The sequence below is a fragment of the Triturus cristatus genome, chromosome 7, assembly GCF_964204655.1.
Source record: "Triturus cristatus chromosome 7, aTriCri1.1, whole genome shotgun sequence".
Lineage (NCBI taxonomy): Eukaryota > Metazoa > Chordata > Amphibia > Caudata > Salamandridae > Triturus > Triturus cristatus.
In genome coordinates this window covers 910,597,333-910,623,238 of record NC_140590.1, presented here as the reverse complement: position 1 = coordinate 910,623,238, position 25,906 = coordinate 910,597,333, and the positions used below count along the sequence as shown (strand labels likewise).

The 25,906-nt window shown below is 47.8% G+C and overlaps 1 protein-coding gene across 6 annotated transcripts in view; it reads right to left on the bottom strand.

The window, feature by feature from the left end:
• TENM2 (teneurin transmembrane protein 2) overlaps window positions 1-25,906 on the bottom strand; it is a 2,740,530-nt gene that overhangs the window by 425,252 nt on the left and 2,289,372 nt on the right. The gene's annotated exons all lie outside the window — the stretch shown is intronic.

Below are 25,906 nucleotides of genomic sequence, written 5' to 3'. Positions count from 1 at the left end.
GTCACGGGGACACAGATTAGAACACATTTGCTGTTTACAACAAGGCATAGTGTGCATCCAACGCATTGCAACTTTGTCATAGGGACATGATCCTGTGGGGGAAGGCCAAAAGCAGTACGTGCCATTGAAAGGACACAGGTGGAATGAGGGCAACTACACAATCAATGAGCCAGGCTCACAATGTGCATCACACCCACCCCTCCTGTCTCAGGGCACTGCTGGGAGGACTCTGCACCCACCCCTCCTGTCTCAGGGCACTGCTGGGAGTGATAGGCCCCCACCCTTCTTGTCTCAGGGCACTGCTGGGAGTGATAGGCCCCCACCCCTCCTGTCTCAGGGCACTGCTGGGAGGACTCTGCACCCACCCCCATCTGTCTCAGGGCACTGCTGGGAGTGATAGGCCCCCACCCCTACTGTCTCAGGGCACTGCTGGGAGTGATAGGCACCCACCCCTCCTGTCTCAGGGCACTGCTGGGAGTGATAGGCCCCCACCCCTCCTGTCTCAGGGCACTGCTGGGAGTGATAGGCACCCACCCCTCCTGTCTCAGGGCACTGCTGGGAGGACTCTGCACACACCCCTCCTGTCTCAGGGCACTGCTGGGAGTGATAGGCCCCCACCCCTCCTGTCTCAGGACACTGCTGGGAGTGATAGGCACCCACCCCTCCTGTCTCAGGGCACTTCTGGGAGTGATAGGCCCCCACCCCTCCTGTCTCAGGGCACTGCTGGGAGGACTCTGCACCCACCCCTCCTGTCTCAGGGCACTGCTGGGAGTGATAGGCCCCCACCCCTACTGTCTCAGGGCACTGCTGGGAGTGATAGGTAGGCCCCCACCCCTCCTGTCTCAGGGCACTGCTGGGAGTGATAGGCCCCCACCCCTCCTGTCTCAGGGCACTGCTGGGAGTGATAGGCACCCACCCCTCCTGTCTCAGGGCACTGCTGGGAGTGATAGGCCCCCACCCCTCCTGTCTCAGGGCACTGCTGGGAGGACTCTGCACACACCCCTCCTGTCTCTGGGCACTGCTGGGAGACATCAGGCATTCCCCCCCCTGGGACCCCCCCTACAGTACATAGCATGTGTGTCACACCTGGACACAATGGCAGAAGTCACAGTCACTAAAAAGGGACACAGTCTGTGCCAGTGGACACTGCACTCACCTGATAACCTGGTCGCCCATACAGCATGGGGTACCGTGGGAGGATCACATCCACCAAAGCCATGTTCTCCTCCATGGTGAATGGCTGTGACCTCTCCACAGCCCTTGACATGGTTCCAGGGAATCAGTAGCAGCAGCTGGGTCGTGGAATACAAAGATGTGCAGACAAGTGCTCCCTCATGGGACCTGGCTGCCTTATATCTGCCTTGCTGGCCCATCTCATGCACAGGAGTACAGAGTGATTGGTCACTCACATTTGCATCCTATGTTTCCTCCAATCCCTTCAAACCTAGCAGTCTGTGGGTTCTCTATCGGTTTTATTCTCTTGCATGTTGTCAGCCCCACAAACACATTGCAACAAAGTAGATTAATTCCAACTGACTTCTGCTGTGCACCTTCCAGAACAAATTCAAAATTTGAACTTGGTCTCCATGACAACCAGCATGCATGTAGGCCTTAATACGTGTCCCTCATGTGTCCCCTATGTAATTTGGAGCTTCACACACAGGTACGGTGCGTTCCGGGGCCCTAGGGCACCCCAAATGCATTGCAACGGCCCGTACACGCGTGCCTACGTTCACTATCACTATGGGTGTCCTCGCGTATGCGTACACGTAGTGATAGTGAGCGTACAGGCGTGTGTACGGCCCGTACCACTACGAGTACGCATACGCGAGGACACCCATAGTGATAGGGAGTGTACAGGCGTGCGTACGGCCCTACCACTATGGGTGTTCTTGCGTATGCGTACTCATAGTGGTACGGGCCGTACACATGCCTGTACGCTCCCTATCACTATGGGTGTCCTCGCGTATGCGTACTCGTAGTGGTATGGGCCGTACACACGCCTGTACGCTCCCTATCACTATGGGTGTCCTCGCGTATACGTACTCGTAGTGGTACGGGCCGTACACACGCCTGTATGCTCCCTATCACTATGGGTGTCCTCGCGTATGCGTACTCGTAGTGGTACGGGCCGTACACATGCCTGTACGCTCCCTACCACTATGGGTGTTCTTGCGTATGCGTACTCGTAGTGGTACGGGCCGTACACATGCCTGTACGCTCGCCATCACGATGGGTACACATACGGCAGCACTCCCATAGTGATATGGGAACGTACACAGGCCCTCTTAGCAGCAGTACGGCGGTTTTCACACATCACAGTGGTGACAGGCGCCACACAGGTAGGGATAGGGCGGACATACTTGTCCATGGATGGACATACTTGTCCATGGATGGACATACTTGTCCATGAATGGACATCAAGGCATCGTCTGTGCATTACTACATGTGTGGGGCACAGGTGTGACGGGCTGTGATGTGGAACATTACTCCTGAGTCGAAAAGGCACCAGATGTATGATGAGATGTGTACAGATGTACTGTGTGACGGTGCAATGTGTGCCAGGCATGCCCTTGACTCCTTTGACATGTGTGCATGTCGTACTGCACACTTGGGGTGAGCGTCACTGGCATGGCACGGACACCAACACACGGAAGTGTCCCCTGATGCCCGGTACAGGGGTTGCCACACCTGACTTGTCACTACCCACGGTGCACAATGTGACTATGTCATGTATGTGTGGGGGCTTCCCATCAGGTTGATGTTGGAGCACCCTCAAAAGCTGCAGCTGTTGCAGCAACCAACATGTGTCTGTGTGTAGATTGACATTGCACACTGTTCCGCACACCATGCCACATGTGGTATCGGATGTGAGGTGCACATGTATGCATGGGACACGGAGTAGCGTGACAAGGACATGTCTGCATCTCACAATGAATGTGTGGTGAGTCATGACATGTGCACCTTCATGGCAAGGTGTGTGGGCTGTCCTAGTGTAATGTCATGTGACCTGTGGCTCTAGTGTTCCGCTACCAGTCTCTGCAATCGGCATCCTACTTCTGCTGATGTGTGGGCGTATGTCACTCCTGTCTTGCGTCTGGCTGTTCACTTGCACTGCGACACAGCTATTCCCATGGCATGGCATAGGGAGGTTCTCAATCTCCGTGTGTAGCTGGGTCTTGGTAGGAGTGTCACCTTGCATCCATACGTGTCCTGGGCATGTAGCACATACCTGACTCCCTATGTAGCATATGTGTATTGACAGATTAACATGTGCTCAGTACATATGAATTGTTGTCGTAGTGCACTCACTCTTCCTTGTCACTTCCAAATTACTGCAGAGCGCCGCCTCTTGCCCGACCAATTCCGGACTTGGCTGCCATGCGGGAGAATGACAGCATCCGGTGCTACCGCTTCCCCCAACCGTTGATTCTGGAGTTGAAGGTGAGACTGGCACCACACCTGCAACCGCGGCACAGGTATCCTACGGCACTGACACCCCAGCTGAAGGTAATGGCTGCCCTACATTTTCTTGCCACGGGTACCTTTCAATATACCCTAGCTCATATTGGTGGCATGTCCCAGAGCATGTTCTGCCGTGTGCTGCATGATTTCTTAGAGGCCATGTTGATTCACCTGGATGACTTCATCAAGTTCCCAACCCCTGAACAGTTGACTGCGGTCAAGCGTGGATTCTATGCCCTGGGAGGGATGCCCCATGTCATTGGGTCCATAGATGGGACACATGTAGCTTTGGTACCACCAGACGCATGGGAGGTGGCGTACCGCAATCTGAAGCACTACCACTCCATCAATGCCCTTGTGGTGTGTCAGTCCAACATTGTGATTTCACATGTCTGTGCTCGTTTTCCAGGATCAGCACACGATGCCTACATCATGAGGCGTAGCAGGATGCCTGAAATGATGATGCAGCTGCGCAACGAAAGAGCATGTGTTGTTGGTGGGTACAGTCTGTCTGTCCTGTATTTTGCATAGCCTAGCAGCACGACCGCTTCACCACTTCTAACGATGTCCATGTGCTTCCCATGTAGGGGACGCTGGCTATCCCAACATGCCATGGCTGCTCACACCTCTCCGCAACCCCATCACGCCGGCCCAGCTCCGCTACAACACCGCCCATGGCCGGACAAGGCGAGTGATAGAGAGGACGTTTGGCCTGCTGAAGAGACGATTTCGGTGCCTCCACAAGACCGGCAGCGCGCTCCCATATGCCCCTGCGAAGGTCTGCAAAATCTTCATGGTCTGCTGCATGCTGCACAACATGGCAGTTGAGAAAGCTGTGCCACTCATCCTGGATCAAGATGACGAGGACCATCCACCCGTGGAGGACGAAGGGCTTGGCAATGGGGCTAGTGATGTGGAGGATGTGGAGCCGCAAGAGGACCTCCGGACTCGGCTCATACGCGACTTCTTTGCTTAGTGGTGAGTACCAGTGTCTGAGTGTGCACGCATTGGTCCCCGTGTGGCATGTGTTGTGATGTGTGTCTCCACCTGCATGTATGGCACGTGAGTCAGAGGTGTGTGTGGGTGTGTCACTGGAGTGATGGTGGCAGTGATGGTTGTATTTCCCCAGTCATAATTGTGACCTAGCATGTTGTCATCCATACATGTGTCGAGTAAATGCACATGCAAGTGGCTGTGCTTTTTGTGGCTGACTTCTTGTGTGTGTCTCTTCCCCAGGTACTTGCGCATGCCGTCTGCTGGTTGCATTGTTGTGGCACTGCTATTCCTCATGGACACGTCATCGTGGGCTGACTCAGCGTTACAGGCACGGACACGTTTGGAAGTCTCCATAGGGTAAGGGATGCATCAGGTGTGTATTGGGTGTGGCAGTTGTTCACGATGTATGCACACTGCCCCTGTCGATGTTTGGTTTCTCTGCAGCCATGTAGCATCACCATGGGACACGACATGCAGCTGTGTACACCTGAATAGATGGTCTGCCTGATTGACAGTCATCAGTGATGGGATAGTGGATTGTGATGATGGCATCAATGTGTGTGACACTGCCCTCGGACACATACGGTTAGCATTGGCTTGACATGGTGTGGGACTTCCACATCAGCGGATCAATGGTGTATGGCAGTCTCTCTGTGAGCAGCTGTGGGTGTTTAGCTGTTAGCCGACAATTGTGTGCCAGTTCCATGGCAAACACGCATTTGTGCTGCAGAAGGGGGGTGCCAGTGTTGGACCCACATGTTACTCCACAAGATGTGTTCATGTGTACTTCAAGTTGCCTCTGCAATCCCGAAAACATGACTAATAAAGGTGTCCCTATGCCTCCAAGGTGCCTCTTCTCAGTCAATGCTGGTGTGTTGCCACGGTGCATCCAGCATGTCTGGCATGGTTTTCCCTGATAGTGTCTATGTGTCGATGTGTCGAGTAGCAAGATGCAAGCTGTGTGTGTGGGCTGAGACTGTGTATTGGGCATGATGTCCATGACTGTGTGGGTATTGTGACATGTGCCATCCCCATGCATCCAACGTTGGCCAGGCCCCCATTCTCTGCATCCACCGGACTCAAGCTTGCAGGACATAGTTCTGCCACCTGTCTACACATACCTGGGTGCCCCCCAGGACACTGGACATGATCCCTGACCTCTGCGCATGACTGTTGCTGTACTCAATGTGTGTCAGCACGGTTGTGCGGCCACCCCCTCAGCTGGTTGGGCCCATCACGGGTGTGTATGGTGCTCCATGTCTGTCTTGCCTAATACACTGTGACCCGTGTGTCCTGTGCCAGACTCAGGCCCCAGGGTGTGGATGGTTGGAGTCAAAAGAGAGCTCAGGCATGTTTAGACTTTACTACACACATGTAAGGTAATAATGCAACCAGCAGGCATCTTCTCTTCATGGTGTGAATTTTTATTTGGGGGGGGGGGGGGATGAAGTGAGGGGCTTTCCGGGAGTTTGGAATCCAAAGTTCAGTAGGGGAGTTGGTGTCCTTGCCATTGGAAATCCTCATAGTCCATGCCACAGTCTTTGTCAACATTGGTCAGACAGTGACCAGCAGGGCCATGTGGCAGAGAATGTCTCTTGATGCTGTTATGCTGTTGCTCCAGTGGGCCAGGTGCCAGGCCAGGTGTCCTGGGAGATGGTGATGTAGCGCCGACCCTCACGGTCCTTTCCGTGGACGACCCGGCCTCCTGCGGGGACCCTCAGCAGCAGGCCGTGACGATGTTTGGGATGCTCCGTCGGATGTCTCCTCCTCCTCCTGATCCCTCCCTGTGGGTGGTGATGTTCTACGCCGTCTGGCACAGGGAGGGTTGCCCATGTTGTCGGCCATCCGACGGAGTGTATCGTGAATCCCCTGGAACACCGTCACTTGCTCAGCCTGTCTGTCCTCCATCCTCCGTTGGTGTTGCAGTAGACAGGCATGTTGCTCAGCATGTTGCTGGGCCTGCTGGGTCTTAATCTCATCGAGGGTCCCCTGGATCTCATTGAGGGTGGACACAACCTGGGCCATGCCCGTGGTGTCCTGCCGGTATGTGTCCATGATGTTACGGACATGGGCAAATACCGGTTCCCCAGCCAACTGGTCAGGCTCGCGCCTCCGCCGTCCTCCACTCCCACCACCCCTGCCCACTTGCACCTGGCCTGCCCTTGTGGGTACATCGGGTCTCCGGGACCCCTGAGGGGTGGCATTGGCGTTGTCGCCTGCCTCCTCCTGGGTGCCCGGGACACCGTGTCCCTCCTGGCCAGCCTGGCTGCATTGTGGTGGTGGGGCAGGGATCCTGGGTGTCTCCTGGGATGTGGCAGGAGTGGGGGTGGTGGTTGGCACAGTTGTACCTGACGCAGGTGCTGCAGGTGGTTGGACACCAGAGGTGCCAGGTCGGTCGGGGTCGTCCACAGAGTGGTGAGAGTCGTCGCTGCCGGTGGGATCGGGCTCCCACAGATCCGGGTCCTGTGAGTCTTCCCCCCCAGTGTTGGGGGGTGAACCACAACATTGACCTGTGTGTGAGAGAGACAATGTTAATTTTGGTCCATGCAACATCCATGTTTCATCAGTTTCAAAGTTGGCACTTTTCCTCTTGGAATTAGGATCTGTCTTGCATTCCACTCACAGTGCACTTGTGCATGGGTGTGTCCCTTGGGCACCACTTTGGCCCCTTTAACTATGTGTGGCACAGTCTTACTTGCTGCGTCAAGTGTGACTGCAGTCAGCAGTGGAGTGGGCAGGTGTGGCGAGCCATGCATTGGCGCCTTCCGTGTAGCACTGTACATGTGCACATGGAGTGGATCCACACACTTATATAATGCAGGTAGCTGTCGTTGTGCTCGTGAACAGGTTGTGACATGGCCCTGTGTTTTGCCATGGTGAAGAGGGGGGGGTTCTGGCACTGGCCACCCTTGGCTACATGCACGCAGTCTACCTGCTGACGAGCAGACATTCCCACACACCACACGGCTGATTTGCTCTCCCTGTGTCTCCCTCCCTCTCTGTCCCCCTCTCCCTCCCTCTCTGTCCCCCTCTCCCTCCCTCCGTGTGTCAGCCTCCTCCCTCTGTCCGTGTCCCTGTGTCTCCCTCCCTCTCTGTCCCCCTCTCCGTCCCTCTCTGTCCCCCTCTCCCTCCCTCTCTGTCCCCCTCTCCCTCCCTCTGTGTGTCACCCTCTGTCACCTCAGCCCAGCTTCCTAGACACACACTTTTTCCAGTCCTTTGAATGGCCCTTGGCTTGTTGCTGTGAGTTTGTTTCTGATCTCCAGGCACCCATTGGGTGTAGTGTCTGTGTGTGCGCTGCTGCTGTGGTTGTGTGTGCTGCCACTCTTTCACAGTGTTGGCTGTTCATTAGCTGCTGTCATGTGCAAAACAGTGCCTTCACCCCCATGTGTTGATGCAAGGCGTCCGCCATTTGCTGGCGAGTCTTTCCTGTGTGGGGACACACTGTTTGTCAGGCTGTGACCTGGGCCATATGGGCAGAGGGCATTGTTGTCTGCTTCTGAGTTGCACTATGTGATTTTTGGGGCCCACCCTCCCGCCATCCGGGTTACCGTGTCATGTGTTGGTGTCTTCTGTGGCCTGTGACTTGACATTGTCCAGCTGGGTGCATGGGGCATGGTGGCGGCAGTGGCATGTGCGTGTTCATGGAGTGTGGTTGAGTCATGCGATAGGTTGGGGTGGTTGCGTGCCTGTTAGTGATTTTGGTTGTGGATGAGGTCCCCCCCATGTGAGGTGCGTTGTTCGTGTACTCACCCGGGTCTCGGAGTCCTCCTAATCCTTCGACTGCTTCCACCGGCTGTATGGCCATCACCCTCTCCTCCCAGGGCTGGTAGTGTACGGGTCTGCGGGAGGGCCCTCCTCCAGTGGCGTTGGCCTGGTTGTGTTCCTCCAGCATCTTGGCTCGGACCCTCCTCCGCAGATCGTACCACCTGGCTTGGCATTCCTGCCTGGTCCTTCTGGTGTCCGCAACAGCATTCACAGCATCGACGATGGTCTGCCACATGGCTGTTTTTGCTGCAATGCTGGTCTGTCTGACCAATGTTCCAAAGAGCTGTGGCTCGACTCTGAGGATTTCATCAACAAGGACCTCCAACTCTCGGTTACTGAACTTTGGATTCTTGTTAGTGGGCATGGTGAGGGGTGTGGGTGTGGATGGTGGGGGGTGTGTGTGGATGGTTGTGTGGGTGTGGTTGTGCAGGTGTGTGTGTGTGAATGTGATGAGGGGGTGTTTGTGGAGGTGGTTGTGTGAAGGTGTGCAAGTGTAAGGTGTGGTGAGGCTTGTAGTATGGTTCTGTGGTGTCTGGCAGCAGTGAGTCTCTTGCAAAGGCTCATGGTTTGTGTGTGTGGGCCCTTTTTATTGGTCCATGGGTGGGTGTGGCTGTGTTTGAAGTTTGGGTGGGTGTGTTATAAGGAGGGGTGGTGTTTTGGGCCTCTGTTTGTTTTTGGCAGTTGCAGGTCAGTGAATGTGTTTTTTTAGTGTTTGTTGGCCATGTTTAGTGGCTTTGTGCCATTCGAATAGTGTATTCTTGTGTTGTTTTGTTTTATCCTGGTTGTGTACGTGCGTTTTGAGCGTGTGTACGGTGTGTACATGGGCCATTTGGTTGTACGGTGCTGTCCTTATGTGTGGCTTGGTACGACTCGTACATGCGGTTGTGATGTTGGGGCCTGGGGCGCTCCGTACTTAGGAGGTTGTGTTGGGGATGCGACGGGAACGTACTGGGGTGTACATAGACGGTGGTACGACACGTACAGGGGTGGGGGTACGAATCGAACGTACTGGGGTGTACATACATGGGGGTCGGACACGTACAGGGGTGGGGGTACGACTCGAACGTACTGGGGTGTACATTGACGGTGGTACGACACGTACAGGGGTGGGGGTACGACTCGAACGTACTGGGGTGTACATAGACGGTGGTACGACACGTACAGGGGTGGGGGTTCGACTCGAACGTACTGGGGTGTACATTGACGGTGGTACGACACGTACAGGGGTGGGGGTATGACTCAAACGTACTGGGGTGTACATAGACGGTGGTACGACACGTACAGGAGTGGGGGTTCGACTCGAACGTACTGGGGTGTACATACATGGGGGTCGGACACGTACAGGGGTGGGGGTTCGACTCGAACGTACTGGGGTGTACATACATGGGGGTCGGGCACGTACAGGGGTGGGGGTACGGCTCGAATGTACTGGGGTGTACATTGACGGTGGTACGACACGTACAGGGGTGGGGGTACGACTCGAATGTACTGGGGTGTACATAGACGGTGGTACGACACGTACAGGGGTGGGGGTTCGACTCGAACGTACTGGGGTGTACATACATGGGGGTCGGACACGTACAGGGGTGGGGGTTCGACTCGAACGTACTGGGGTGTACATAGACGGTGGTACGACACGTACAGGGGTGGGGGTTTGACTCGAACGTACTGGGGTGTACATAGACGGTGGTACGACACGTACAGGGGTGGGGGTACGACTCGAACGTACTGGGGTGTACATTGACGGTGGTACGACACGTACAGGGGTGGGGGTACGACTCAAACGTACTGGGGTGTACATTGACGGTGGTACGACACGTACAGGGGTGGGGGTACGACTCAAACGTACTGGGGTGTACATAGACGGTGGTTCGACACGTACAGGGATGGGGGTTCGACTCGAATTTACTGGGGTGTACATACATGGGGGTCGGACACGTACAGGGGTGGGGGTTCGACTCGAACGTTCTGGGGTGTACATAGACGGTGGTACGACACGTACAGGGGTGGGGGTACGACTCGAACGTACTGGGGTGTACATTGACGGTGGTACGACACGCACAGGGGTGGGGGTACGACTGGAACGTACTGGGGTGTACATAGACGGTGGTACGACACGTACAGGGGTGGGGGTTCGACTCGAACGTACTGGGGTGTACATACACGAGTGGGGGTGTACATACACGGGGGTACGTCTCGGACGTACGGGGGCGGGGGGGGAGTGTTGGGCGCGTATGCGGGCACATGTCTCCATGGTTGCTATGGGAGTTCGGTGCGGACGGTGTTTTTTCCATACGGTTGTGACATCGGACGCACGGGATGGATCATGATTCCTCGGTCGGACTTCACCTTTCACATTTGTACGGTAAATCGTCCGAGGACGTGTCGGACACATTTTCCGACCCGAGGACGTGTGGGAAATCATTCCCGATGCGGTTCGTATGGACTTTTTACCATGCGAATCGTGATTGCCAGTTCGTACGGCACTTGTACGATTCGTACGGTAAAAAGACCGGATACGAGTCGCACGGGGAATTTTTTTACCGGATCGTAATCGGCACCTAAATAGGTGTCTGTTTATTCCTCGTCAATGAAGCTAGGCATGGAGAGACTTTGGGAATAATGTACAAGTTGCTTGGCCTTTAGTAGCTCGCAATGATTTTCACGGATCAGAAGTAGCTCTCACTGCAGAAAAGGTTGGAGACCCCTGCTCTAGTCTCACATCATTTTCTTGATAACACTCAGGAAAATGAAGCAGACAAAACTGCCTACTGCAAGAAGACATTTTAGTATCTAGATGGCAACAGTGAATGGTTGTTGATCCTACCACTGCTTGAATCTGTGCCCAGGACTTCTTGACTGCAAAACCGGGGAGCTTCAGTTTCCTACTCTAGTCCATTTGGAAGCACCTCTGCAGAGAAAACTATTCACTTGATTCAATGAGCAGTGCACTGCGGAGCTCCAGAATTAGGGGACCCTGAGAAATGCGCTCCCCACAGCAACTCTGCCACGAGTGGAGAACCTGCTGAGAACCTAGTCATGAGGATCAATGAGTTGGAAGGATCCCATGAATCAAAGTGAAGCACCACTGCCATACAAGAACGTCCTTCGGTCTCGTAAGGTGCAGGGAGGTTAGAGTAGGCATCTATAGTGGTGGAGTGTAACCCAACAATCATCAAAGGAGTATTATGCATTAAATGAAGGCATAAGACCTTCTGACATGTCTCTGTGGCCGGATGCTTCACCTTCAGTGATAATCTTAATGCGCTGCTTCCCACTGCCGAATGTTTTGGTTAATATTTTATTCCTCCCCATTTCCGGTGCTGTTCTATTTTCTTACTGATTTAGTTTTGTATATACTTCTTGCTGCTGACCTACGGGTTACTTTTTATTATATTTTTGCTAATTTTCTTCTGGAGACCTAATTGTCACTATGACGCAAGCTTTAAGAGTGAGCTAAAGAACATTAATGTAAGCATCTTATGTTCTGTTCACTTTCTTACACTTATCTTTAAATGTAAGTGTAAATCAACATTAGCAGCCCTCTCCAACGCTAAAAGAAATAACCAAGAGAACAGGGCACAACAACTATTGCAAATGCTGGTTTAGAAGCAACTATGTGTACTGAAAAAGAAGCATTTTGTAGCAATAATTTAAAATATTTAAGACATGGTCTGTAAATATGCTGGGTAATCATGTTGCCAAAACCATTAGTTGAGTGTGAACGGAAAAACACTAAATCACTAGATGCAGAACACGGTTTCATATCACATAAGGTAATATAGATATAAACGGAGACCAATGTAAAAGCTTTTTTTCTATAATACTAAACAATAATGATGACCACTTTTCGGATAAAGCATAATAAAAACCCTATTTTTGCAAGATATATATTTCACAATATGTTGCAAAGTCATCCTGTGCCCTGGGCACCCCCCAACCTTTTGCTGACTGGTTCTGGTGGTAACTGACTCTGACTGACCATGGGCTCTGACTAACCAGGCCCAGGGCCAGTGCTATGCTGAAAGAGACACATAGAATACAGTGAAAACACCTACATAAACTAGGGTACACTATGGGTTAGGGTACCCCTGTGATTGGCATGACCTACACTATAATGCCCTAGTACATAATAGGGCAGGGGGATTGAAACTACCTCTAAATCCCTAGTATATAATAGGCCATGGCAGTTTAGAGGCCAGCAGCCCTTTCTGCGCTTGCATGTGTGCACTGCTGAAGCCTGAGGTAAGTTTAAAAGCAGCCCTGTGTTGCAGGACTGCTTCTAAAAAGTAAATTGTGCCCAAACTCGACATTCGTATTTGGGGCACTTAAAAATGGATTACCTACAATGTTGGGGCAAATTAGGTACCCCCATTGTCTCCCCCAGGTGTCCCTGGGGTGGGGGCATCAGGTATTTATAAGGAGGACCCTTATAAAATGAGTTCTATATGCCCTGGGTTAAGTGAAATTACAAATTTCACTCCCCATGTTGTGATAAAGTGCTGCACAAAATCGAATTTGGTGCCAGTAGCACTGTGGAGGGAGGATCTGCAATATATTTACATATTCAGAACCCCTAAAGTCTCCCCTAGGTGTTCCAGGGGTGGGGGTCCTGTAGATATAGTCAGAGTACTTATAAAATATGTTTTTATAAGGCCTGGGGCTGGAAAAATGGCCCAAGTCACTTTTCCCATTGCAAATCACCTGCCACATAGGTTAACATGGCAAGAGGTTATTAACTAACAAATCAGGCTAGGAGAATGATTTAAATAGCATTCAAAGACTTCCCAGAATGGTATTGATAAATCCAACAATACGTTTTTTTGAATTTCTCGTAAAATGTACAGACAAGAAGTTATAAGACTTTCTTGTCTGTAAACCCAGATTCAACCTTCCAGTTGTCTGTCCTGGTTGATCAGAGTTAAGTGGATTAGCCAGGCTCCTTTGAAGAGTTGATAAAGAGCCCCTGGTGTTAACCAGCTCTGCAGGGAAGGCAGTGTTCTGTTACACAGGAATGCCAGAGCAGGGGGAGGAGTCATAAATAATGGACTTCAATTGAAGGGGAAGACACCAGTGTCATTTACAACTCTCCTCTTTTGAACCCAGCCAGATGCTAGGCTTAAGGAAGGTATGAACAGATGCCGGGGGGGGGGGGAACTATGGAGATTAGCCATCCTAGAGGGGTGTTTAGCCAGCTCTTCTTCCCCTGCTGGAAAATCAGCCATGATGAATTTGGAAGAATTAGTGCACTCTGGGACAAAATAGTGCCACACTTTGAAGGATGGAGTCATATCTTGGGTGTTACCCTGCCCCCATTGGAGAGCAGTGCCCTCCTGCTTGTGCAAGAGAACTTGGAATAAGTATCTGAGAGGGCAGAGCCTCTCAAATCTGCTGCTTGAACCTAAGGGAGAAAGAGGGCCCATGCTTGGGAGTTTGATTTGCATTCCCTAGGGCCTGCACTCCGAAGATTACACCTTCTGCACCATCTAGAACCACAGCCCTGTGGACTGCCTTGCTTTAAAAGGACTAAAGAGTGGACACCTGGAAGCTACAAGTTAACAGAGCGCACCTGGAACATCACCACCAAGAATACTCAACCTGGAGCACTACCATCTTATTTGGAAGGGTTTTGTCTAAGTGGATTGTGGGAACTCAAGTCCTCAACTTTCAAGCACGATCTTGGAGCTTCCAAACCCTTGGAGTAAGTTTGAGACACTTTAGGACCCTTTGGGGAACTTCAAGAAGAAGTTCCAGAAGTTTGGAGAAGTTTGGAGCAACTTTGGAAAAAAGCTTCATAAGGTGACCGACTCAACCTGGCCAGCCAAACCGGCGACCCTCAACCGCGAGTTGGCCTGCCGTCCAGGTTCGTCCCGCTGAAAAGCTCCGTAGGTCCGACTTCCAGAGTTTGACCAGGAGTAGGCGGAATCTGAGGCCAGAGAACCCTCAACGAATCCGGCCTAGTGAAGAGCATAGAGGGACACCAAAAGAAAAAGCTCTGTTAAAGTTTCTAAGTCCGAAAGAAGAATAGGTGACCGGGAACAACCGCGATAGCCAAGCCGCCTTCCTTCAACCGCGAGCCGGCCTGGATCCCTGGTTCATCCTGCTGGAATGCTCCGGAGGTCTGACTTCCATAAGTTTGACTGAGAGCTCGTCGCAATGCAATCCAGCAAACCCTCACCAAATCCAGACTGGCTGAGAGCTTCGAGAGACCCTGGGAAGAAATCTCCAGAAAAGTTTCTAATCAGAAAGTAAAAACTTTGACCGAGACCTTCCACGAGGGATAACCGCGCAGGGCTCCATCGTGGTCGGCCTAAAACTTTGACTTTGACCTGGTCTATCACGACCAGATGGCCCAATAGGAGCTAAAAGTTTCTATGCGCTATATAATGCTAAATCTTTTCAAATTCATATCTCCGGTTCCTTAAATTGGATTTTTGTTGTTTTGGTGTCATTTTAAAGGTACAAATATTTCCTATTGTTAAAAATTGGTGTTGGATTATTATTGTGTCTTAATTATTTACTGAATTGGTGATTTTAAATGCTTTACGTACCTGTCTTTGAAGTTAAGTGTGCCTGCTAACAGCCAAGCTACCAAAGGCTGAGCATGGGAATAATTTTCTAAGAGCTATTCGGAGCCCTAGACTGTGTGAGTGACATTATTGCCAGTGGCAGATATACATTTGCCCCTAGTAATAATCCACTTTCCAACACATATTAACTAACATCTACTTCTATGTTTGTGACATAATTAGATATCTATGCACTTGTACAGAAAAAACATTTATATTGTCCCTTGCAACAGTTTTTATAACAAAGGCTAATGTGATTTTTTTTTGTGCCATCAATGATATTACAGAAGATATTTATGAAATAACTGTTGAACATTTGCCTATGCTCTGCTCTTGTCTCAGTGATTTCTGATTTCACTAAAGAAAAATAACTTATTGTCAAAGAGACAGAAGCAGAAACATAACATTCCTGTCCTAGGCACAGTGATGCTATTTGGTTGTTTCCAGCTTCTCAGGCCTGGCATTTGTCTTATGAAAAAATGAATAATTTTTGTTTGTCTCTCATCACCATTAATCAAGTGCAACCTATTTATGTGTTTGTTTAACGCTGGAAGGACTGGGCGGGGGATCCTTTTGCACATGCCCTTACTTTTCAATTAAATGAGTTGTAAATATTTATTTCAATTTCTTTGTAAAATCCCATTGAAGGTGTTTTCCAAAAGACAATTAAAGACGTAGAATGTATCAGACTTCAGGTGCCGATAGGATGCTGAAATTTTGAAGACAAAAAAGCAAAAATTCACTCACAAGAAGACTAACTCTAAGAGGAGCTAAGAATCCGCAAGGGAAATACAGCCAAGAAGATTCCCCCTGAAATTCAGCACACACTCTTCTTCCCCATCTTTAGAAATGATCAAAGTATTTCAAACCTGGTATTTATTTGGGAGGGGGATTGAAGCAGAATCTCCTATAGACAGACCAAGACATCTAACCAAGCAAAGCATTAAAAGAACCACAGAATCTTATGCCATATGGCCAGTTGGCACTCTCAGCCATGGATCAGAAATGAGAGAATAGAGATAATATTACTAGCAGACTTGCAGAAGAATTATCACACACACGGAAGCAACTAGACACCAATGAACAGCAAAGACTTTAAAAAAAAAAAAAAAGACGACTAGGCTCATTGGACAGTAGAAACTGTCAGTGAGCAGGGAGGATTTGGATTACAATCCACTTGTAAATATATTACTGTACCTTTATGTGGCGAGAGCGCTTTTAGCCCTGCTTAGGGCTTCAGCCATGGATGGTTGACAAAGAAAAAAGGAAAGACCAAAACCTAACATTGATTGCCGCTAACCGGCAATTCAGCTCAGCTTGTTCTCCCAATTTTATCTGACTCCCTATGGGCAATGTCAATTTTTAACTTAGATGCTAGGGCAGTTTCTGCAGTTGTTCTGAACAAACACAAACATTTCGCAACAGATAAAGCAGCTTAAAAACAGCCTTTTCTCCCAAATCCGAGCTTCATATGGCGATAGTGTAGGCGTTCGCGGGCAGCAGCTGAAGGCCGCTGTGCGCGAACTCTGCAGGCTTATCCTACAAAAAACAGTTCGAAAAAGTCCACTTCAACAACAAAGATCTGCATTTACTACTCAACCAAAGTCAAAGCTGCGAATCTTGTTTCTTAAGAGGCATCAAAATATTCTTTAATGGATAGAGGTCGTCTTTCCTTTTAAAGCAGTATGTTCCCTATTAGTTGCAGCATGTTCCCATCTGACGTTATCTGGTGCTGGCACGCTGACAACGAACAATAAAAGTGAATAATACAGAAATGTGTCACAAATGTAGTTAATAAAAACATGAAGTGAAATTGTATTAAGTACATCTGGTACGTCTGGCTGCTTTCAAAATTGAAAGCGCAGCAGCGGCCAGATGTGATTTTCTAAACAGCTTCTCTGGTTCCTGCTATTAGAAACACTTAATTTCTCATACTGTAGGCAGACCAAGCTGGGGAGGAATTATGGAATGGCTACAGACAGCTCTCTCCCTCTCAGCTCCCAGAAAGGTTAACGCTTTGCACGTGCACCCGTGAGTCTCTATTACCCCTATCATGATGCAAAAAAATGAATTTACCTTGCAAAGGTGAACTATCAATCGCATCCCTGGGAGCGCGAGAACTCTGAATATGTGAAATGTTAAATCTCATCAGGAGATAATGAGATGTAGGAATGAGCAGCGAACTGTTGTTGCTGGGCTGAGTAAAGATGTTTAATTTGCCTGCCACCGCAGAAATCCAATAATGGTATTTCCATGTGTCAGCATAGGACAGACGGTGATTTTTCTCACTGATAGGTCAGTTTCATTTCATAAGAGGCAGATGCTCGACATTAGTCCTACATTAGTTTCTATCGCCCCTGTTTTATCGCCATGCCTCGCTGTTAATCTGGATGTGGTCGTCTAGAGTAAAGTAACATTGTGTAAAATATTAAGAATAAACTCCAGATGCAGGTTTCAAATGAAGAAGAATGAAGTTTATTGCAGAGGAAATGAGATCCCATCCACCATGTCCAATCTGTCAGGTACAACTGACTCATAACCACACCAGTGTATTCCATCACCATGGAGCTTCTTCTAACAATAGCAACTTCACCATACATTTCCCTTAAAGTGGTACTACAGATATATACACAGTGAATCCATAAATATAATATGCACATTACTAGACATTGTTTCAATTTGAGCAAGGGATGTTTCCTTTCAATCTGTAGGCAGCATTTGTGAAGCCAATACTCGATGGAGTCCTGATAAAGCTACAGTGTATTTTTTTTATTTTTAATCTTGAACCTTTACAGATTTGAGAAGCCTCTCAATATCAGCTTCTGGGCAGCAGCATCTGAGGAACATCCTTTGTATGGAATCAGCTGAGCCAGTTGGGTTAGAGGAACTAAAACAAGGACGTCATAGAGGGCAGCTTCCAAAGAGATTTAATAGGAACAAACCCACATGAAGTGCTAACCACACGAAGCTCAAATACTGGATATTAAAGGCATTTGTACAAATTAACAAAAAAGTACATTTACTTGCCAATTCATTTGATATGCTTATTCACCTCAAGTTGTTCGATCTTTTATCCATCCCTTTTTTTAACGGATTCAAGGTATTATTAAGCTAGCCCCCAGGGTAGCCCTCATTAAATCTTTGATTAATACCAGTTAGAGACATTGGACAACCGGTTAGAGACATTGGACAGGATTCACAAATGGCATTTTGCAGTATGTAAAGTTCTTCTCTAATAGCGTTACTACAAAATGCAATTCATAAGCCTACAGCTGGAGATCTCTACCTCTCCTTTCTATCTTTCATCCATAGAGATCTCCATCCCAGTGACGGAGATCTCCATAAACAGGTGGAAAATATTAATAACAACGTTACACTAAGTTCAGTCATAGGAGTCTCCACCCAGCATTGAGAGGGCGGAGATTTTTAAGTCTACATCTAGGCGTAAACCTCCACTCAGAAATGGTGAATAAGTAAAAAGAGGAAATTTAGGAGTTGTTCTACATAGGAGTAGATCTACACTTGCAAACCTATCATTGTGAATCGGGCCTTTAGTCTAGAGCAAGGGTCTCCAACTAATAGCTCGTGAGCTACTGTAGCTCGCCAGCTACCTCTGAGTAGCTCACCTGTGTGCAGCTTGGCATATTAAATTGGAAAGCTTTTGCTTGGTTGAATTATTATACATATTAAAATATCGAAATTATACAACACTACTAATATTATAAGCTCTCAATGTGTTTCATTGAACATAAGTAGCTCTCAGTGCAGAGAAGGTTGGAGACCCCTGTGCAGGACTGGCACTCTAACACAAATGTAACAGACACCCGTTCACTATATTGCCAGTGCCATAAAATATAATGCAGTTGTTATAAGGCGGACAGGATATCAGTCATGTTTGTGAAGGAGTAACCCATCCATCAAACTGCAGATCAGGCCCCTAGTTGTAAATTGTGGCAACCAGAGTTTGAATCCGTGTTTTAAAGAACCACATTTTTAAAATAATTACTATTCATTTATAGCCACCCTTCATGTATCGTGAGGAAGTTATTTTATTTATGAAACCTTAAAAATTATTTTACAATTATTTAGGGCAGCAAAAATATTAGAGACCCAAAAAAGGGATTCACATAATCTTTTGCCTTTTGAGCCAATACACGTGCAAAATCAATTCAATAATTGGATACTTTGAACTACAGTAAACATTTTGCATTTGAGAGTAGAGTGTGCATAGTGTATTTGTTGGCTTACATGTGGTTCACATCTTCTGCCTGTGTTTCACCATATTTGTTCATGATGTGTATGAAAAACAAAAGTCTCTACTTTACATTTCAAGGCCTGTTTAACTCTACTGAAATTAGACTCAAATCCACCTGTACCTGTTGTCTTGTGATATATTGCATGCATTATAGTGACCCTTCCCTTAAGACCAATATATTGCTCTATGGCACCAGAGCAGTGGAAGGAAAACAAACAAAATGTACACAAACTTTTCCTTATGTACCATTGAACCTGCACACAACCTTCAAGAACAGAGAAAGGCCAAGTCTCCATAGGGATTCTCTCTGATTGACAGGCTACAGAGGTCAGAACAAAGGAAAAGGTACATGATGTTCAAAATCAAACACAAAAAAATATAACAGAAGACTATTAAGAGCTGCAGTTTTGCAAAATAAATCAATATTACCCAAGAGAGATTAAATGCACCCAACATGGCAATGATAATTTAGGGGTTGGAGCCTTAGAATTTCAGTTCTAGGTTGTTGTTTTATTCACTGGAGACAGAAAATGCTTGGGAAATAGCCAAGTATACTCATGCACGCTCTAGGTTCGGTCTGCAAGTTTACACAGGATCACAAACTGTTTTTAAAAATTTAGTCTTAATTATATGTGTTGAATGTTTACATTTGCACTATTTTGCTGATCTTGAGGGCAGAGTATCAACATAGTCGGGAAAGGTTGAGAGCAGATTAAAACCTTTATTTCTGGGGAGTCTGCAATTTTTCCTACATGAGGAGAGCTAGAGGTGCCATTTTTTGGCAATGCAAGCTCTAGCTGTCCACAAGGCCAGATGCTTATGACTAGTGGCCCTGCACAGACGTGCCAGCTCTACGTTCATTCTGCTAGTTCACGCAGGATTGCTAAATATTTTTTAAAAAGGAATTTTAATTATCTGTGTTGAATTTGCTTGCACTTCCACTATTTTACACATCTTGAGGGCTCTGTATTAAACATAGTCGAGGGCGGTTGGGAGCAGCTAAAAATCTTTTTTCTGGGAAGTGAGAAATTTTTCCTACACAGGTACTGATAGAGGTTCGATTTTTTGGCAGTGCACGCTCTAGCTGTCCACAACGTCAGATGCTTATAAATGGGGACGCTGCATGTATGTGCCGCTGGCGCGCACAAGGTGCGTCAAAGCCAAGCCCGTCTGCACCCGTGAGAGTCCTGACGGCAGTCAGCGCCAGCCACCCTGCCCGTAGTCTACTAGGAGGCATCCCACATACCCGTTACAATAGGGACCTATTGTACTTACTTGCACAAAAGTGCCCTTTACAAATCCAACCGCTCACACTGAAGGACAGCCATTTCTGCTGTCAGTATGGCGTTCAAATAAAACTTTCCCTATATAGTAAAGACACTGCCCCGCCCTACAGGTTTGTAAAAACAACACACAGTTCTCTGCATTTTTGATCAATGTTCGTTCACTGCAGAAACATGCTACCAACATTTGTGATTTTCTCAGTGATATGATTTTTATGGCTGAAACCTAGTTATCTGAGACCTCTAGCCCCACAGTTCCAACAGCTATTCCTAAAGGCTAAAAATACATAATAAAGACAGCCTAAGTAGAATGGGAGGAGGTGTAGCCATAGTTTATACGGAAAACTATAACTGCCTGTTATTCCCTACTGAAGACCTATAGGAAGGAAAAGCGTTGGGCTTCTGCCTCACTCTGTCTCCTCATCGATACACTGCTGGGGTATTAATTTACAGACCCCCAGGCCCTGCAGGACCCTTTCTTTACTCCTTGGGCAAAGCTCTTCTCTATTTGGCCCTAAAATATGCACACTTCATGGTATTGGGATATCTTAATTTACATATTGATAAAGTAGAAGATAACAAGGAGGCTGCACTATCAGAAACCACGTTATCTCTTGAACTTGCCTAACACATGTTCATACCTATGTATCAAGCATGACATGTGCTGGACAAAATCTTTTCTAATGTCAATATGCAGACAGGTGAACCCACCCCGCAGATCTGGACAGATCACTATATTATTGAGTTCAGCTGGCCTGTCTTAGTGAAAGCGCAAGCCCAATAGTCAGAGCTCCATATGTACCAACAGGGTTACAAAGAATCAAGCAATTGGAGTTCACTCGCTCTCTGGAAGAGAGTGCCCCATCTCTTTTAGGTTCAGTGGAGGAAGATGCCAGCATTCTATATATAGCTAGACCGGTAATACGAAAAATAAGTTGGTGCCTGAATCTCAACGTACACCCTGCAGAAATTAGCCATCAGTCCCCTGGTTCACAGATAGTCTAAGGGAAGTGAAGAAACATTGTAAGACTCTGGAAAGACAATGGCAGAAAGATTACAAAGCAAAAGACAAAGTCAAGGCAGCTCTCAAGAAATACATGCCATGGTCAAAAGAGCTAAGAAGCTCTATTTGAGAGAAAAGACAGGGGGATCGGAAAATAAATCAAGGGAAAATGTTAAAGTATTAAAAGACTTTCTGTCCCCTGAGGCATGCATCAGAGTCCAGCAGCCATTAGGGGATGATGTTATCAGCTGGCCTCCTAGTTTCAAAATAACATTTCAGGCATTCAAGTTATTCTTACCTCTGGCACGCAGTTGGGAGAGGTTTTGAAGGACACAGTGTACTCAAGTACGGCCACTGTGGTGGAGTCCACACTCGCAAGCTTCCACCATATTCCCATTAATAGAAGCCATTCGTAGCCTTAAATCAGGATCTCCCACAGCGGTTGTCCGTGTAGTGGCATTGAAGTGTCTGTAATCTAACTCTAAACAATAGGAATGGCCTGATCTCATAACTGTAAACACAGGATTATTCAAAGGGGAGGTGCAACTTTCTATCACATCTTCAAGTTGTGTGAGTATTTCCCTGACTTGTTTTTTAGCTCATATCTAATAAGGTATAGTCTTTGCGGTTGTGGGGTGGACCTCCCAGGTAAGATGTGTTAAGGGGATCCATCATCCCAACCCACATGGTTGCAGTATAACTCTGGAGCTTGGGCTAAGGCCCACTCCTTCATGTATGAATGTTTAACTGCATCTGGAAAGAGGTCAGGGAAGAAGGGTAAAAATACCTTTTCCCCTTTTGTGCAATCCATAACTAACTCCGGTGGCTAATCCTTTTCAGCCAAGAGGATGTAATTGCCGAATGACAAGTTCTCCCAAAAGAGAACATTTATGGTATGAAGCATAGCCCCCTCCACTTTGGAGTTGCAATTCATATAATTGACTAGGGACACTCAGTCTCCTGCCTGGTGTTCCCACCTGGATGTAGTCACTAGCTGCTCCTGCCGCCTGACAAGCCATATGATTACGGTGAACTATCGTGACTTCTACCATGCTATCCAGCATGGTCAGAGCCCACTCCTTGTTTAGAAGCAGTGCCCTCAACATCCGTGGCATGTTTGACTTTAAGGCCATCTACCTTCTTCTTTTTGAATTGAGGCTTGAACTGTTTAGGTTTCTCTTCCATATTTATTATGAAGTCAGAAGAGCATTTTGAATCCTTTTTCAGTTTCACATGATCTGTTTGACTGCCGGAGAAACCTGTGTGAGTCGCTGGCATATAGCCAATACTGCTGCTTCCCATTTTATATTGCTTACCATTATTGTGGATACTGCAGCAACGTTGCCCTCAGTTTCATACCCAAATCCAGTGCAGGGGCTGCCCCACACTAATTTGATATAGGGAACATAGGATATATTATATCCAAACACAAACAGAGTTGAGGCCTGTAACTTCCATGCAAATGTTTGAAGTTAAAAGCAGTTTTAGGCTCCAAGCCTCTGCGAGAAATAGTTAAACAATACCATGGCACAAAAGACAATGTGTTTAGCTAAATTAATCAGGTCACACAGTTCATTCAAATGTCAGAAAGTAGCCTGCAAGGTCAGGAAATAGCTTGTGTTGAACAAATTGAGCTTCTGCATGAAGCGCAGATCATATCTTCCTTCAGACTAAGGACACCAGTAGCGCTTTAGCGTTGAAACTGCAAAAATAGTTTACCAAAAGTTCCATCTGCTAGAGACGGGCCAAAATGCACCAATCACATAAGAGCCTGCTTCCTCAGAAGCGCTGCAGTTTCTTACACCTTTAAGCTAGAATACGTACATAGGAAGAAATTCCAGGTGCACATCCTGCCTTAGTACATACTGGCACATGTGTACGCTTCTGTCGAGATCACACCTACAGGTCAGATAGCTGCTCACTCACTTTAATAGAAACCACAGCTTCACAACTAACCAGCTAGATGGCTTGGTGGAAGTAACCACATACAAAAGGTCAGATGACCTTGGCCAATAGGCGTTGAGCAGGACATAACCACGCACTGTGCAGTTAAATAAAGATATCTTTGCTTAGATTCCGAGAACCAAAACCCACAGGGGGATTTCCACACTCAATATGTGAGGCTAGGCCCGCTTACATGCACTTCTGTTTCTAGGAAATTGCTACATCTACTGATGCCATCTTGTAAGTCCTGTGTGAACATTGCTTAAGTCAATTGTCAATTTGTGACCTTTTCCTCTATGGTTCGAAAGAATAAGTAGAGGTGATTCCGAGCTAAAACTAGAGACATCAAGTTGTATCTCCTCTGAGGTGAACTGTTCTCTCCTGTAGTGACTGATCCTCACTACAGTATTGTAATAAATCCATGTTGTATTGTCAACTTGCTGTTCTTGGTGTTTGTTCAATAGATTATGTGGTGCTGTATTAGTCATTTGAATATGTGGAAATCAGAGAGGGTACCTCCGTGGCGTGATCTTTTGAAAGATTCAAGCTTAAATAACTTACGGCGAATACCTAGGGATTCCCTACTCAGCTGAGGAGGATTTTTCCCTAACACTACAGACATCTCCAGTTATTAGGTGAGAAGGGGTCTTTGGAGATACCAAAGAAAACTACTCTGGTGATCCATTAAATAAAAACCTAAGCTAGAACATTGGTGGTGCCATGTTGTACGGCTTATACTTTCTCAGTAAAGCTATGTGTTTGTTGGACAACATAAATATCAAAACTGTGCAGGACTGATTCTATCCACACTATGAGGATATGTTGGCCTTAGTCCTTCTAGCTCACAGTGTACCAGGTAAGGTAACAGGTGGAATGTGCAACCTTAGAACATGACAACCCTAACTCTCCAATGAAATCCTGTTAACAGATTTAGAACCTTTTCATATGGAAACTTATGCATACTCAAAGAGATACACTAGAAATACACATCATGGTGTTTCAATATTTATTGAAGCATTATGATTCTTGTGTAAAATATGTGTGCTTCCATATTCAATAGAAGGAAACAGAATAGTGTGATCAGCATTTATGAGAAGTGTGAAGAAGGTAATCAATATAACCATTTTGCTGTTACAGAGAATATATGCTTGCATGTAAGTCCTGTTGTATTTTGTGCTCCTACCTAGCGCTACCGATCCTAGCCTGCCTAGGGTGGATGAGACTGCCAGAGTCGCTGTAGGGTGATCTAACTACCTCGTTACATGTGGGTAATCGTCATCAGGAAGCCCGTCTTGGTCGAGAGCTGAGCTTCATCCCTTGCAGGAGGTAATGTAACGCCCTGAACGTCTCAGGATCGTTTAACAGACACGACAATGAGGACGCAACCACTTGTGAAGGGTTAGTTCTTTTAATGAAGGCAAATAAAATACAAAGAACAAACAAAAGTTATAGTCACTGGAATCCTCCAGGCTAAGTACGTTACCAGCCCACAGCACGGATGGTCCTAACCGTCCTCTGCATATACGCCGATCCCGGCGTATGCCAACAGAGGGCAGAAATGAAATGGCCGACAATGCCAATCGGTAGGCTGTGAGGGGCACGAAGAGTGTTGGGGAGAATCGAGGAGTCAGGGAAACACCCAGCCGGGGTCTCTACCTGAAGGGAGCAGCCGCTCAACCTCTTCCTCAGACTGCACCGGGACGCGGAGTCACCTCCTGGGGATGCGTCACCGATACCCCAATCACAAGCAAGAAGACTGAACCGAGAGCAGCCGCTCGATCGATCCTGTGGACTTCCGAGTCTGTAACGCGGCAAACACCTCCTGGTGTGCGTTACAGCTGGCAGTCCCTGTGTCTCTGGTCGGGCTGGGAGTTACGACTCCAACCAGCAAAAGCGCCACTGCGCTTGGACTCAGCCGAGTCAAAAAGCGAAGCTCAATGGTTGACCGGTAGAGCTTCCGGGTCCTTCACAGGTGACGATGGGGCAAGACACGGCCCAGGGAGTAACGACTCGACCTACCTCCGTTCTTGCCTTACTGGAGCACCACTCCGGAACACTGCTCTTCACGAAGCAGGTACGTCGGTGTAAACACAATATCCGACAGCCTTGTACCTCCCGGTTCCTCCCTTTATAGGGCGTGTTTTCCTTGAGTTATGTAACAGCTCTCCTGTTTACATAAGGGCGTGTTTCCCTTGAGTTATGTAACAGCTCTCCTGTTTACATAAGGGCGTGTTTCCCTTGAGTTATGTAACAGCTCTCCTGTTTACATAAGGGCGTGTTTCCCTTGAGTTATGTAACAGCTCTCCTGTTTACATAAGGGCGTGTTTCCCTTGTATGACAGGAATTCTTGACAGGTAAACAGGAATCAGCTGGACTGGAATTCCAGTATGAGGTGACCTCACAGTGCCAGCGAAAGGCTCCTCTAACTAAACAAAGGAGTGATGTTGTTTCTATAATAAACATGACTTCTTTTGCCATGCCAAAGTCCCAGTCAGGCTGCCATTATTGATTTTACCCAGGCAAAGGTGTTGCTGAGTGAACAATAATAAACAACATCATGTTGTGCAGTGAACTTTAGCTTTCATATAAAATTTTCAAGGATCTGATAATGTGCCTATGAAGATAT